This window comes from Apodemus sylvaticus, chromosome 6 (genome assembly GCF_947179515.1).
Source record: "Apodemus sylvaticus chromosome 6, mApoSyl1.1, whole genome shotgun sequence".
NCBI classification, from domain to species: Eukaryota; Metazoa; Chordata; class Mammalia; order Rodentia; family Muridae; genus Apodemus; species Apodemus sylvaticus.
The window spans coordinates 132,565,508-132,579,792 of record NC_067477.1 but is presented as its reverse complement, the minus strand read 5'-3'; the positions used below and the strand labels follow the sequence as shown (position 1 = coordinate 132,579,792).

The 14,285-nt window shown below is 41.0% G+C and overlaps 1 protein-coding gene across 2 annotated transcripts in view; it reads right to left on the bottom strand.

Annotated features, from left to right (window-relative positions):
• Positions 1–14,285, bottom strand: part of Plekhh2 (pleckstrin homology, MyTH4 and FERM domain containing H2) — a 99,093-nt gene that overhangs the window by 73,487 nt on the left and 11,321 nt on the right. The window lies entirely within an intron of this gene.

Genomic DNA, 14,285 nt, shown 5'->3' with positions numbered 1-14,285 from the left:
TAAGTATTCACCAGAAGAAAAGAAAACATGCAACATAGAAAGTAAAGTTTAGTGGACAGGAGAATAAAAATAGACCTGGCCAATTATATGTGCAGATGGGGCTCTGGAGTAATGTAGGCCACACAAGAAAGGGAGGGCGGGAGGAAGGAGAGTCACTAGGAGAGGCGGCTTGCTGGCACGTTAGAGTCACACCCCACACGGTACAGAGTAAGTTTAAAGCCACGTGCTTTACTTTTTAAGACATGAAATAAAAATTCAAGATAATAGTCTAGGGAAAGTGGGCGAGATATGCAATTGGGTCTGAAGTTCATGTTAACAAGGAGGAAAGTGATACTGAATTATGCGAAGCTATGTAAGATAATTCATGCTATGTATATGTGTTAAACTGAAAAGCAGAAACAACAGAAGGTGTTAGAGAAGAGATAAGTTAGTGGTGTTTTAAACACATCTACAGCATCAGCTGTGACCTGTCCCGCCTAAGCCACTCTGCCTAGCCTCTTTCAGAGAGACATTTAGAGACCAACTTCCCAGGTGACGGATTCATTTTCTTAAAGTTCAGGCAGTGGCCTTCAGAGTAGACTAGATGAGAAAAGAAAGGTGAAAAGAAACTCAGTGTTCAACAGACAGACAGACAGACAAGGCTGTGTTCAGAAGGTGGTCAGGTGGCTCCTGTCTCAGGTGTACCTTCTCCTCTATAGCAGCTGACTCCATTAGAACACTACATATCTGCTGAGGTTGGACCTGAAGCTTTGGCCTGTTTTAGAATCCTGGAGCATCATGGGAAAAGATGCAGCCGCCTCGCTGTAGTGAAAAGGGGTCAAGGCATGCAACGGTGTCTATCCTGTGCTACTCTCAGCTCAGTGTCAGCATGTAAATCTGGGGTCGAGGCATGCAACGGTGTCTATCCTGTGCTACTCTCAGCTCAGTGTCAGCATGTAAATCTGGAACCTGCCAGACAGCTGTCATGTCTGTGTCCATGCTGAACCCAGGTTCTAGTCTATCTGCAAGTGAATCTGATCAGACCCCATTAAATAACAAACACAGTCTAAGACCACCAGTAGAACCATAGACAAATGCTCTTTTAAAGCCACTGCAGTCTTTCATAATTGATAAAAATTATATTTACAGGACTGGAAATGTGGCTCAGTGGTTAGGCTCATATTGCTTTTCCAGAGGACCTCACAACTTTCTGTAACTCTAGCTCCAGGGGTACCTGTACTGATATTAACTACTTACTTACTTACTTACACACACACACACATACACAGAGAGAGAGAGAGAGAGAGACAGACAGACAGACAGACAGAGACAGAGACAGAGACAGAGGGGGGCAAATTAGAAAGATTAGGCAGAATAGGACATGCCCAACTCTCACAAGGAGAGAGAGGAGAGAAGGTAAGAGGGAGCAGGTGCACTGGGCGAGGGAAGGAGACAGCTGTACTGAGACAGGCTGCAGAGAGAGAACAAGGAAGACACAGGTGAAGACAGAAGGAGCCAGAAATGAGAAGGAGCCAGATATTAGTACGGATTGATAGAATTCGTTTGAGGCCAAGCAGAGCAGTCCAGTCAGAGGCTGAGATTGAGTCGGTCAGCTTGGAGAGGAGTTTGAGCCACAACAGCTGAGTTGAACCAGTCAGCCAGAGTTCAGAAAGAACTAGAAACAGTGGGCGTATTTAGTAGAAAGTCTCAGAGGCTGAAAACATTCTAGGTCTAGATGAGACTGCACAGAGGCTAGAAGCTTCCAGAACTAGGCCTTGATTAGCAGACGGAGGCAGTAAACCTTGGAGACAACAATTGATGTAAGAGATTAAAAGTTACAGTAATACTTATGTGTGGTATAAAGAAAGTAATGTCTCAGGTTCGAGTATAATCATGAAAATCACAGAGCTTTTGCGCTTCCATTCCATAAGTATAAACATACACAGAGGTCCTCAAACAAATATAAAAGAGTTGCAGGTGCTGTTTTTCTCTCCTGTTTTGAAATTGTTTTATTTAAAAATTATCTCGTACAATTCATTCTCATCATGATCTTTCCCTTCCTTCAACTCCTCCCAAATTCTACCCAACTCCCTACTCACCCAATTTTGTGTTGTCTTTCAAAACAAAACAAAATGAAACAATTAAACAACCAAAAAAAGAAAAATCAATACAAACAAGCAAAAGGCCAATGAGACAAAAAAAAAAGGCAAAAAAAAGTAACAAAAGTTCAAGAAAAATGGATTCATATTGTGTTGCCAATGACTACTGGACACGGGCCAGAGCTAATAGCACTCCATTGGAGAAAAGATATCTTCCCTTTGCCAGTGGGTATCAATTACAAATAGTTTTTTGGTAAGGGGTGGGACCCCATGTCTACGTTCCTCCTCTCAAAAAAAAAATGCTTTTTTTTTTGAAGTTTAAAAATGTCAGTTTGAGTCATTAGGATGCATTCCAGGCTGAACATATGATAAATTATTAATGATACAATGGTAGGTTAATGTCAACAGAGTTTTCTTTTTAGAATTTTATTATTTGCTTGTTTGTTATGTATATGTACGTGTGGCTGTGTGAGGACATATGTACCACATGCATGTAGGTGTCCACACAGGTCAGAGGGTGTTGGAAACGAAACCATGGAACTGGAGTTATAGGAGGTTGTGAGCTGTGTAGTGTGGGAGCTGGGAAACAACCCAGAATCCTCTGCAACACAAGTGAGTGTCCTACCACTCTCCAGCCCTAAAGACTTCCCTTGAAAGACAATCTATACATTTTCTTTTTGTGCAAATGCAGAGCAATGACTCAGTGAGTGGAGTGTTTGTCACGCAAGTGTGAGGCCTGAGCATCCACTTCTGAGTGGGCTGTGTCTGTGATCTCTGTGGCTCCCGTGCCTGGGCTCTGGGTGCAGACGGGATGCTTCCCAGACAGTAACAGAATTGGTGAGTTCTAGGTTGAATGAAGAGGCCAGTTCAAGGAAAGAAGACAAAGGGTTGTAACTTTAATTTTTTAAGTCTATTTTTACTGATGGTTCTTAAATACTTTTTTTAAAAAAAATTATCCAGTTATTTTTTTTTAATTTTCTAAATTATTTGTTTACATTCCAAATGCTTTCCCCTTTCCCGGTTCCCACCTCCCCATATGTCCCATAAGCCCTCTTCTCTCCACACATGACTGCAGTCTCTGATAAGTGGATATTAATTAGCCCAGAAGCTCTGAATACCCAAGATACAATTCACATATCAAATGACTCCCATGAGGAAGTAAGGAGAGGGCCCTGATCCTGGAAAGGCTTGATTCAGCATTGTAGGGGAATATAAGGACAGAGAAAAAAGGAGGGAGGTGATTGGAGAATGGGTTCTTAAATACTTTAACCTCCCTTTTAGCTCACCACCCACCAGCAGCAGGGGAAAGAAAAGATATGGGGAAGTAGACCTGTTTAGAAATGATTCTTTAGAATAACTTCCATTTTTGTTTTCTGAAAATTGATAGTTCAGTTCACAGGTCAGCTCGGTCCACTCGTAAACACTTTATAGAGAGCTATGCCAATGGTCTAGTTTGGTAGAACAGCAATGGTGGCACTACCTAGCAGAGACAGCCAGGCCTCAGCCTCAGCAGGAGTCAGCAGGGGGGACCAGGGCCAACAGGAAGCCCAGGAAAAGTTCTCAGCTGTGCTGCTCTCAGCGAAACGAAGGTCAATGAAGAAGTGAGACCAGCACACTGCACAGTGAGAACATCGCACAGCTAGCTCTACAACCAAGTCAAGTTCAGTCTCTGTCGCCATCCGTCTCATACTCTCTCCAAACGCCTCGTGTCCTCCACAGGTCTCACCTCAGCACGTGAGTCTCTCTCAGCTGACATCAGTCACTCTGCCAATCAGCCCGAGTCCAAGGAAGTGACAGAAAGCTGTCACACACCACCAAAAGCTTTTTGGTGCATTTCTCTCTGTGGAGTCCCTACAGAGCTCAATTGCACAGTGTAAGGGAGACCAGACATGTGTGTTCTTAGGAAAGATCCCTTCATCACGTGTCTTTTCACCCATTAGCAGAGCATCCTTTCTCTTATGTCTGCTTGCAAAACATTCCTTCACAAGTCTGCCTTAGTCTTTCGCCTGTGTCTGCTTCAATGAAACATCCCTTCACGTGTTTGTCTTAACAAAACACCATCCAATACAACTGACTTTCCAAAGAACCCCTAAGTTTCCTCTTCAGAGGGTGATAGAGAAAGAACCTGCTACCCACCACTGGCATCCAGGTGTCTGCACACCCACACACCCTCAGTCTTGCTGTTGCAAAGCCACAGTAACCCAAAGAGTTGTGACTGAATTATTCTCCAAAGAAGGGTTACTTAGTTGTATTCCAGTCCACCCCACACCCCATAGCCTTTCAAAGCCCATGGTTTTGTGGTAACATTGGAAAAAACTACTAGTTTTCTTGAAGACAAGACAGATTGCCTGGCATCTTTCCATTCTACAGCTTTGAATGGGTTTAAACGTTCGGTGTCTTCCAGCTCCCAACTCAGTCACAGAATTACCTCGTCTTTGTTCAGGAAATCCATTCAGTTCCTGAAAGAGCACTTTCTGGCAGACAAGTGGTTACAGACTAACGTTTCCTCAGCTCTTCAGATGCTTCCATCAATCTGGATCCTCACCCCACCCAGGAACATCCCTGATGGGTTGTTCTGCCAAGTTCTTAATCATAGGCCAACTCCCCAGTGTCCCCTTGTCAGAGCAATTCCTCCACCATTACGCATCCTGGCAGTTGTTAAAAGCAGAAGGAGATAAGGAAAACTAGGCATATTTATAATAATGTCAGATATATTTAAAGAGATACTTAAAGATGATACTTCAAGTAAGTATCATGGGCCAGGCATAGTGGCACTTGCCTTTAATCCCAGCATTCAGAAGGCAGAGGCAGGCAGATCTCTTTGAGTTTGAGGCCAGCCTGGTCTACAAAGTGAGTTTCAGAATAGTCAGGATATTGAGAAACTTTGTCTTAAACAAACAAATAAAATGGTACAAAGGTGTTGAAAGTACAAGGATGCAAAACATACCAAGAATATTTAAAAAATGGATATTTTGTGCCAAAGTTTTATGAGTAATAGGATAAATTATAAATGGAATAATTCAAATTCATCAAGAAAAGAAAACAATCACGATTCTAAGTGTGCCAACATCAAAATGTATACGAAAGAGCCGGGCTGGAATTTAATGGTAAAGCAAACGCTTATGAAGTGTAAGGATATGGGTGGAAATATTCAGATTTCCTGTCAAAAGACTGAACAAATCTATTTACTTCACAACTTGGTTTTTCTGTTTATTTTTATGTTTATCCAAGCTATAAATAAACAAATACATCAACTAATTCCAAAAGACTTATTAATACGTACAGTGGACATTTTTAGCCAATTCTTTTCATATTTGCCTCATGTTCTAAATAGCATGCTTCTATTTCTGCTGACCTTCCTTTTTAAAAATGATTTCCTACTTATTTCCTTAATGGAAAATGAAGATTTAGTCTTTGTTTCCTTGCCATCAATCTAGATACACGTCCTATCTCCTATTGCCTCTGTTCTTCGTACAGTCCCTTATTTAAAGCATACTCTGACCTCCCTGTTAATGTTGCTGTGTAGGAGATCCACAATACGCATGTGACTGATGTGATGGTCAGACAAGTGTCAACTGAGGTACTTACTTTTACTACATAGCTTTTCTCCTAGAATTCTGTTTTTTTTCTTTCTGTACTTTAAAAAAAAAAGATTTATTTATTTATTATATGTAAGTACACTGTCATTCTCTTCAGACACTCCAGAAGATGGTGTCAGATATCGTTATGGATAGTTTTGAGCCACCATGTGGTTGCTAGGATTTGAACTCAGGACCTTCGGAAGAACAGTTGGTGCCCTTAACCACTGAGCCATCTCTCCAGCCCTCTGCACTTCTTAAAGTGAAATTTCCAACAGACACACTGTTATTCCAATTTCCTACCACCATCTCGGCTGTCTCTCAAAGAGCTCACTTACATCTTGGCTTTCTACACATTTCTCCTGAAGCCACACCCAAAGCCTCTGACATGCCAGTGTGAACCATTTGCCTCTGCCCTGGCCCATCTGTCTTTTTGGAAGGGCCATCTACTTTCCTTTGCCCTGGACCACCTGCTCCCCAGACTCCGTCTTCCGGAGCCCAAACTTACTCCTTTGAATGGAACACATCCTCCTGAAATCCCTTGGAAAGGTTACATGAGAAGTAGCATGCATTAAAAATATCCTTATGACCTCTCAAATGAAAGTCATGTTGGGGGAATATGGCTCAGCAGATAAGGGTCCTTTAAGTCAAGTCTCTTCCTGGCTCACACATGGTTGAAGGAGAGTACTGGCTGATGGCTGTAAGCAATTGATTGCAGACCTCTGCACACACACCATGATACGTGCAGGAACGTGTGCCGAGTGCCGTGTGTGTGTGTGTGTGTGTGTGTGTGTGTGCGTGTGCGTGTGCGTGTGCGTGTGCGTGTGCGTGTGTGTGTGTGTGTGGTGCCCCAATGTTTTCTAAATATTCTCTTCTTAAGCCCCCAATGGAAAAGTCATGGTGGGCTTTAGAAGAAAATTCTGTCCCCCACCCCATTTATTTTTAATCTTCTAATGCTGCCTCTGAGATGCCCGAAAGGCTTCCAGTTCCTGGTCCTCTGTAGTTAACCTGTTTGTTTTCCCTGAAAGTATAAAGCATAGTGATAGAAATCACAGCCTAAATGTAAGGGTCCTGAGCCTGCTGCAGGCCATCAGCTCCTTAGAACTCGGCAACGACTAGTGGGAAAATCGCTGAGAAATAGCTGTATCAGGATGAGAAATAGGGTGTATTATATTAATGAAGATGTGTGGCTGTTTGGATGTCTCACTGACCCTCATATGCTGAACATCTATCAACTAAGCATTCATTTCCTGTTTAAAAAGAAAACTAAAACTTTCTGCCTTTACAAAGTTGAATAAATTGTTCGGAGCGTGTTCATACAACAGCTATCGCGTGTGTGGGCTCACAGCAGCGTCCTACACACTTACCAGAAAACAAAGTCGACAGTGGACCACCAGCAGCCACGCATACACAGCTGACAGGGAAGTTCAGAGATGTCCCATTCTTAAACGTAAACAGACCTCCAGAGATCAGCCAACACGCGGAAAGAGCTCGCGCCAGAAAAGAAACAACCACAGAAAGAGGAAAATAGTCTCAGAGGAAAGACAGATTAGGGAATGGAGCGAACATTTTAGAAATGTTAATAGTGTTGAAGAATCAAGAACTTTCAAATATGTGATTCCACAGTCACTGTGCAAGGTAGAAAGCATTCCCACTGAATACAGGAAATTGCATTTAGAGGGAGCTTGCTTTGTGCAGAATTACGCTTCTAGCCAGTGATGGTGCTGGCCTTCAGATTTTATAGTCCCAGTCCCTGGTGCTCTTTGCATTGAACCACAGCTGCACACCAACTACCCACACAGTGTCGAGTAATTCAGAACCACAGGAAAACTATCCCAGACATAAACCGGAAAGATCACAACTGAATCATTAGTACTTATTTCTATCCTGAATTGCTCTCTGAGCCTAGGAACTCTTCCTTGGTAAAAGGTGACAGTTTGAGAAATGTCCCTCATAATCTCGGATATTTGAAAACTTGGTTCCCAGTTGGTGCTATTGTTTGAGGAGGTTTAGGGCTGTGGCCATGCTGAAGAAAAACCACCGGGGTCAGGCTTGGAAAGTGGAAGCTGTCCCCACTCAGTGCAATCTCTCCTCCATGTCTGTGGTCTGAGATATGAGTCCTGAGGTTCCTGTCCCTGCCACCATGCCTGCTGCCTGTCGCTAGGACTCCACCCACCCTTATGATCTTACACCACTGGAACCACAAGCCAAATAAACTCTCCTCCCTATGTTGCCTTTGGTCATGGTGTTTTATCACAGCAACAGAAAATAACAAAGAAACCTTCAGTCACTTGAATAGTTTTAATAGGGAGAATTAAGTATACACTTGGTGGTATAGTTAGGTGTGGGCACATGCATGCACGTGTGGGTGTGAAGGCCAGATGTAAACAGATGTCTTCCTCTTTTGTTCTCCATCTTATCTTTTGGGACATGGTCCTTTACTGAATGGCTAGGCTGGTTGGTCAGTGAGATCTAGGGATGTGTCTATCTCTGATCTCCCACCCCCAACTTTTATGTGGGTGCTAGGGGTCCAAATTCCGGTCCTCATACTTGCATAGCAAGAAACTTTACTGACAGTCATCTTCCCAATAAAAAGAATTTTGAGTTATCTATCAGGGAACTTATCACAGAACAAACAGAGGGATAGAGATACAACCCAAAGAGACTACTTTCTTGTTCTGAGACTGGGTTTCTCTGTGTAGCCCTAGCTGTCTTGGAACTGAAGCCTACATTTATAATTTAATAGAGTTTTAGCACTCTCTCTCTCTCTCTCTCTCTCTCTCTCTCTCTCTCTCCTCCCCTCCCCTGCCCCTCTCTACTGTGTATATTTACACAATGGCTGAGGCAAAGATGATGAATATTACCAATAAAATTTAAGAAGTGTTTGCTGAATAAATGTAATAAACAAAGAAAATGACTGAATTTTCAAAAAGACTTAAAACTGAGGATAAACTTTTACAAAAGGAAATTGCTAATATTCAGAGTTTAAATCATGGACCATAAGTATTTAAGATTTCACATTGCATCAACACACACATACATACATACATACATACATACATACATACATACATAAACAAAGCCAGTTCAAACACAGTAAACCAACAGGCAACACTTTTGTGTTACATATTTCTTTTTTAACAGTCATTTGAGCTGTGAAATAATTTTGCAGACTACCTAAAACCCACAGGGCACATTCACACGATATTTTATTTTCATGGTGTAAATTGTAATGTAATCCTTAGTCCAAGTCCACCCAACATATACCAAGCTGGTATGAAATGATCAATTTCCCCATAGAAAGTTTGAATGAAAATACAGTTGAACATTTTACAAACTGGCATCCAACTGTAAGCTTTGTGCTTGGTTTATTGCTCAGAAACTGTTCTCCATAGCCACCGTGATCTTAGCAACAAGTAGCAGACAAGGATTTTGCCATTAAACTTAGACCATATCACCACCACACAAATAGTGATCCTCTCTCTTACTGGCTCTGTAAACAAATAAAATTGTCCCACAGATTAATTCAGGCAGAATACTTTAGAAAGTCTGCACTTAATGATGTGGACACAATTTCTCAGCAGGGGCTTGTTCTGGGTTTTCCCTATAAAATCCATTAAAGACTCTATCATTAAACATTGTTATTTCTCATAGTATCTTCATCCAACAACCCCAAAAAGTGACATTTAAAATAGCCTACAAGGTCTTACTATTATACATGGAATTTCCAGTCAGCATTGTGCATTGTTAGGTGCGCTGAACACATAAGGGACTGGATGTCTTATTTTATCTTATTTAAATGGGTTTAAATTTAACCCGTTAAATTTGGCAGTTCTGTCCTGGATGTGCTCTGAAGTTCAGTGACTCCTCAATCTTAGGAGAAGGTCCTAAACTGCCTCAGGGGAATCACATTCATGAAAAGAAGGCCGTAGTCAGGAGATGCCAGATGCTGAGCTGCATCAGGTTAGAGCAGGGGTCAGCTCGGATGACCCCGGTGATGTCTAAGGAGGGACTGCTTCCTAGTCTCTCCTCCCTGTTCACTGAGAAACTAATCCATAGAAAGTAACACTTCACTTTAACCCGAAGACAAACTTGTCCCTTCCCTCCTTGCCTCAGAAAACTAACTTGTAAACGGGGAAACTAGTTCCGTCTCAGCTTCTCTGAAGAGTTTATATTTGGCATACTAAGGATATTTCCAACACCATTCCTTAAATTCCTCTAAAGACCTCTCCCATTTACAGCCGTGCTTGCCCGAGACGTCAATAAGGCCTTTTTTCTTCTCAACCTTCCATATTCTCAGTTACTTTGAAAATTGTGATTTAAAAAATAGGTGCAAAAAGTCTTTCTTAAAAAAAAGAACCTCACATATTATATTCTATTCACTTACATATCTGAAATCCATATTTAATTATAAACACTCTATCATTATCTCATACCATTTCTTTAAAAAATTTCAGAAATATGTTTGGTATTGATGTGTATTTATCTTTAAGTCTCCCTGCACGTCACAAGTATAATCCGTTCATAGAGATTAAGAGGGCCTAGGGGCTTAGCTCAGTGACAAAGCTCCTGACTAGGCCCTAGATTCAGTCATTCCTTCACGTGACAAGGAAGGGGAGAGAGGGGAGAGTGGGGGAAAGCAACACCGGGCTATTTCCATGCGCCAAATACTCTCCGAGTTGTATCGTGACAGATCCGAAAGGTGAGTGATTTGACAGCACCTCACCATTTGTTGTTAGCTGTGTGGTAGTGAACACGCCAAGCATTTATTCCAAGCCCCAAATGTTTCCACCTATAGATTCGAGGCAATGACAATCACCCCCATAGGTCCCCCATGACCTGTAGGCCATGGCCAAAGCTTGGGGACCACGGCCAGCGCTCAGAGTCAGCTGCCTGTATGCCACAGAGACTGAAGCAAAGCTAAGAACCAGCATCGGTCCAGGGAAAAGCTGGCTACAATTTCTGGCAAAGATCTAAAGAAACCAATTAGTATTCTCTCAGGAATCTTCGGCCTTGGGGCTACCTCCATGCGGGGAGAAGGTGTGGAGAACTATGAGGGAGGAGCTCTGAGCATACCAACACAAAGCTAAAGGTGTGGGGGGAGCTGACTGGTCTCGGGAATGCAGCATTTGACTCTCTCTTACCCAGGGTGCCACGAGGCTTACGTTGAAAATATGTACTGTTACATACATGGCTAATGCTGTAAACATATATCCATCTAACACTGAGAGATAGATATGTCTGCTGTCTGGGGAAATAAAAGAGTTGGCAGACAGATCAGAAAGCAACCTGAGTTGACAGACAAATCACTTTAGGTTTTAAAAGACAGAAAATCTGGGTTTAAATGATAGCTTTATCATGTTTTTGTTTTTTGTTTGTTTGTTTTGGTATAAACTCAGGCAAACTAAATAGCTTTTTATATCTAATTATCCTTTTGTACAATTGTGGATAATATTAGTACCTATTTCATAAAATTATTGGGAAGATTAAATATATAAAGTACTTAGGATAAATACAGTCCATATTAAGCATCAATGGTCTAATCCAGAGATGGAATTCATAACTGCATAAGTTGCTAGATGAATTTAGTATACTTTGCCTGTAAGATATTCAACACATGATAAGACAAAAAATAGTGGGCATTTTCATTAAAATGTGGGTGGATAGCAAAAATAATTTTTAAACTTGAGAATAATGTTTCATAATGGACTATAATAACAAAAAGAAACACTGTGAAGATCTTTTTCTCACTGTAGTGTTGAGTGTGTTTACTGGGAACCATGAGGAACTGGCATTCATGTAAATAATTTCCAGTGTGTAAAACACATGTGAATGAATACACCTCCTAGATCTCAAGCCAGAGCTAGAAATTAGTCATTTTTTTTAAAAAGACAGCTACTTGAACTAATGCTCTTTTTAATATTCACTCAGTAAAAAAGTAATAGTATACAGATGGATAATATAATAGTATACAGATAGATAATCAAAAGAACAACTTATAATTGTACTTACAGAGAAAACAATACTTTTATACATTTAAAAATATCTTCATAAGGAACTTGCTGTAATGGCTTTTAAAAGAACAAAATAGGGGCTGGGGAGATGGCCCGATCAGTAAAGTGCTTGCTATGCAGTCAAGAAGACCTGAATTTGATCCCGCAAATCCACATAAAAAGCTAACTATGCCGGTATGATCTATAATCCCAGCACTGGGGAAGGGGAGACCAGAAGACACCTCCCCATGGCCATCCCACCGAAGTAGCCAGTAAGCCCCAGACTCCAGTGAAGAGAGCCTGTCTCAGAAAAACAGTGCTGAGAGATCCTGGTTCTCAACCTTCTAAACGATTCTAACGCAGTTCCTCACGTTGTGATTCCCAAAAGTATTTCGTAGCTACATCAAAACTGCAATTTTGATACTGTTATGAATCATAATATAAACATCTGTTATGCAGGATATCTGATATGCAACCCCAATGGGGTCATACTTTACAGGTTGAGAACCACTACCTGAGGTTGTTCTCAGACAAGTACGCATACACACATGCACACACACACACACACACACACACACACACACACACACACACACGGTGGTTGGGTGGGGGGACAAACATTGCTACACAAATTAAAATATAAGGTTACCTAAAACAAACAAAACTTTATTTAGTCCATTGATTAACAGGGTCAGCTGTCGAGAAGCAAAGGCAACAATGGGCAAGTATCCACAAGGGTTAGCCACAGGAAATCACTGATAAGGTAAACAAAATCACTGTCTAGGTAGTTGGGCTTGTGAATAATACTACAAAAATCACCTTTTAACATGAGAATGGATTCTTATATTGAAAGGAGAAAAAAATAACACCCCATGAACAATAATCAAGTCATAAATAATTAACTTATAGTTAAGTTTCCCTTAGCTATAGATATCCAAACTGGAATCTTTTCAAGCCTTTATTTTTACCCTAAAATTAACAAGCAGACAACATTAAAATTGAGGTCGCATTCCTCAGAGTCTGTCACTGAGCTTGGCGGAGGGGGCCACTTTAATCTTTCCACCTAGAAGAAGCTAAGGATGTAAAATGCAAACATTTCAACAAAAGGTTGTTTTACTGGATCTTTTTCAGGACACTTCTAAGGGATATTTGCCTAGCAGGTCACTAAGATTCAAGGCTTCAATGGAGAAGTCATACGTGTGCCAGTCTCCATCCCAAAAGTTTGTAAACTCAAGTTTAAAACAACACCTGCGGGGCTGGAGAGATGGCTCATTGGTTAAGCTGCTCTTTCAAAGGTCCTGAGTTCAATTCCCAGCACCCACATGGTGGCTCACAACCATCTGTAACTGTAGTCTCATGGGATGAAATATCCTATTCTGGTGCACAGATAGATGTACATGAAGATAAAACATCCACATCCATAACATAAAAAAAAATCTTAAAGACAAACAAAACTCCTGTAAATTCTTCTAATCATTTGCTAAGAATATCTGTCTACCCAGAGAGATAGATAACATTATCTATCTAGATAATATTATCTAGAAATATGAGAACTACATATTGATTTTAAATTCTCTAGAACATGCAATGCAGAGCAAAAAATATAATGTTCAATTAACTCAATATTCAAAACACTTTCAACACAGTCAATATAATCATTGTTGCTGAACTGTTATTATTTTCATATAAAATCTCTGAAGCCCACGGTGTATTCTGCATTTGCAGCATGCTTGAGTTTGAGCAAGCCTAGTTGAAACGTTCCATGGTCACACGTGGCACGCCGGTATCTGTGCTGATTCATTTTGTCAACTTGACCCAAACTGTGTTCTGAGAAGACGGAATCTCAAGGGAGGAATTGCTCCCATCAGATTGGGCTATGGGCATTTTGATTAATGTGGGCCCAAGCCAACTATGGGCGGTGCCACCTTGGTCAGATACCCCTGGGAAATAAGAAAGGTAGCTGAACATGTGCCTGAAGCAAGCCAGTGAGTAGCAGTCGTCCATGGTCCCTGCCTCTGTTCCTGCCTGATTTCCTGCCCTGGCTTCCCTCAGTGACGGATTTGAATCCAGACATATAAGCCAAATAAACCTTTCCTCCCCAATTTGTTCTTGGCAATGGTATTCATCATAGCATTAGAAAGGAAATTAACACAATATTATATCATACAGCAAAGTCTAGAATCCAAGTTCCCAGGAAATGAGTGTGTGTGTGTGTGTGTGTGTGTAAAATTCCAGTGAAAAAAAAATCTACATTACTATTAATAGAAGAATATGACTATACTGAACTCTATGATAATTTTGTAACATATAATTAGAAATTCCTAAGCAGGTAATTCTTTCGCGTATATTATAAGCACATTTTACTATCAGTAGAGAGTTTTCTTCTATAATTTAATTTTTTTTCTTTGCTTTGTTTTACTTAGATGGGATTTTGCTGTGTGGCTCAGGCTGGCCTTAAGCTTGTGATCCTCCTGCCTCAGTGTTGGGATTAAAAGCTTGTGGCACTGTACCAGGCTTAAAATTACATTGTTCAACAGAAAGAAGGTCAAGATGCTATTAAATTCCTTCAGTAAATCAAATAAATTATAGATTTCTCTCTGGAATGAATGAACTCTGTCTTCATCAAACATGTGCGA